Source organism: Triticum urartu, unplaced genomic scaffold (genome assembly GCF_003073215.2).
Source record: "Triticum urartu cultivar G1812 unplaced genomic scaffold, Tu2.1 TuUngrouped_contig_414, whole genome shotgun sequence".
Classification (NCBI taxonomy): domain Eukaryota; kingdom Viridiplantae; phylum Streptophyta; class Magnoliopsida; order Poales; family Poaceae; genus Triticum; species Triticum urartu.
In genome coordinates, this window is record NW_024114704.1 from 50,715 (window position 1) to 53,268 (window position 2,554).

A 2,554-nucleotide genomic window follows, 5' to 3' on the forward strand; every position below is an offset into this window, starting at 1 on the left:
ATAGTAGCAAGAATTTGACACCACCTACTAAGGGAGAAAGCGAGAATGAATTATTTCGATATATAGTTATATTACTTTGTTGTTGTGCGCGTATATGCACCACTACGACAATGCTGCTCAAACCATATATAATATATATTTCTCTTTTAGTACCTTAGTAAGTGCTCCTCACTTAACCAACAAACACAATGTTATACTTAATTGAGGCTTTATCTATCTAGCATCATATTAGATAATAAACTTTAAAATTAATGGATTTAGTTGTGAAACAATCCAATTCAAGAATCTGCCTTTACTGAATGATATTCCTTCAATTGATATTTATTAAGATGGTTATATTCATATTTTTTAGTTTTGTAGCCACGCTTCCTCTTTTTGCAAGGAGTAGGCACGTACTTTTTCTGGGAACCTGGACGTTGGCATTTAGGACTCTTTTTTATGTGCATGTCTAATCTTTCATGGACGTGGGAGCTTAGGTCTTTTTTTGCATGTGCAAGTTTAATGAGTTTCATGTATGTGGTGAGAATTGATTTTTCTTTATGTGAGTTTGTTTTTTTTGTACACGTGGATTTCGTCCCTACGTACATGTTGTTTTCTTCTATAATAAGGCATAGTCTTCTAGCATATCTTAACCATTAAATTTAATATCGAAAGGCTATATTAATCTTAATGGCATGGATTAACGTAAACGCTCGAAAGGTGCCTCCAATTAGTATATATTTCCTTCTCTCCCGGGATTTGAAGGTCAAGGCGGCTGTTGGCTGTTGGCTTTGTTTATCCTACTGAACCCGGCGCAACTTTTCACTGCCGGCCGATTCCAGAAGGATATGCTAGGGTGATGGTGGATGAAATAACGGAGGGATTTGAGGACCTCCAGCTTGACCACCCTACCGGTGAAGGGGAGACAAGGCTGGGGTCTGCTCTGAAGACTCCATGCCTATGGCGGAAGGAGCTCATCAACTTTCCGAACTGGACGCCTCCGCCTCCTCCTCCTTCGGCAAGTCAGGGCACTCCTCCTCCTCCACCGCCTCCTCCTCCGGCGAGTCAGGGCACTATGCCTCCTCCACCGCCTCCTCCTTCGACGAGTGACGATCAGGGCACTCGACCGGCTCCTTCTCCGCCTGCGCCGACGCGCCCGAGCAGCCAGCCTCCTCCTTCTCCGCCTCGTCAGCAAGGGCGGAAGAGACCTGCCACCGCTCCGGCTGCTCCGGCGCGTCGTAGTCCTTCTCCTCCGCCTCGTAAGCAAGTAAAGAAGACAACCGCTCCGTCTTCTCGGCCGGCGTCTAGCAGTACAGCCAGAGGTGGGAGGACATACAGAATCGGTCCTTCTCTAAAGACTCCAGAGAAGTTACCATACGAGAGGACCCCGGAGGAGAACGCCGAAATCGCACGAACCGAAGTAGATGACTGGTTTCAAGGGTTGAAAGAAAAGAGACATCCACTTCCGGAGGAGAAGGTAGATCCGGTGAAAGCGAAGCGCACTCTGGCTGCCCTGACAAAACCACCCAAGTCTCCGCCGAAGGGAAACTATGAGTGCATTATTGGAAAGGAATTTGCCAAAGCGGAGCGGTCGGGAAGTACTGTCAATGATCAAAGGCTGAAAGAACGACGAGCTGGGAAACAAATTGCCCAGCTCGGCGAACAAGCGAAGCAATCGTGCCCCCCGCTCAAGGTGCCTAGCCACAACGTCGCTAATGATCCGAGGATGGTGCCCGGTTATAGCAATCTTGCAGATTACCTGCCCGACGATGTACATTATGAACCCATGGAGGTGCGGATACAAAGATACGAGTACGGGAAGCCTCTCGTCAAAGATGAAAGATCTCTATCAGCGATGATGCGAAGATTGCATGATTGGTACTTGAAAATCTGCAGAGACTCTGGGGGAGGAGTACTTTGTATGTGAAAGTTAAAAAGGAGCATGACCTCGTTGGAATTGAACTGTTGCCTGTTCCATTTGAGGAGTTCTATCAGTTTTTCAATCAATTGGCCCTCGATAAAACAACGGTCGCCTGCTACTGTCTGTAAGTAGTACTACTTCTGTCATTAAGTCTCTCTATATAGCTTAGCTCTTTCATTGGATGTATTTATAATCATCCTCACTATATTATGCAGATTGAAGATCACCGAATTGAAGAAAAGACAAGTCGGTGATATTGGGTTCATTAACACATATCTCATAGATGCAACTCAGGTTAAATTTCATCCCGCAGCTACCGAGGCCAACTTGCTACGATCGTTGGTAATAAATGAAAACAAAGATATAATACTCTTTCCTTACAACTTCAAGTGAGTGTTACTGTCTTGTGCGTATTCGGTTTCCCTTATATATTAGTCAAGGTTATAGTAATGTAATTGATGAGTTATGCATGCGTGTGCAGTTTCCACCATATTCTCCTAGAGATTAAGCTTGAGCAGGCACTACTAACCGTCTTACACTCAAGACGAAAAGATCCCCAGGACTATGCATGACTCAAATACTCGAGAAGTAAGTTAAATCGATCATTATCCACTATATCAGCAACTTTGTTCATTTCCTGATATATCAAGTAAT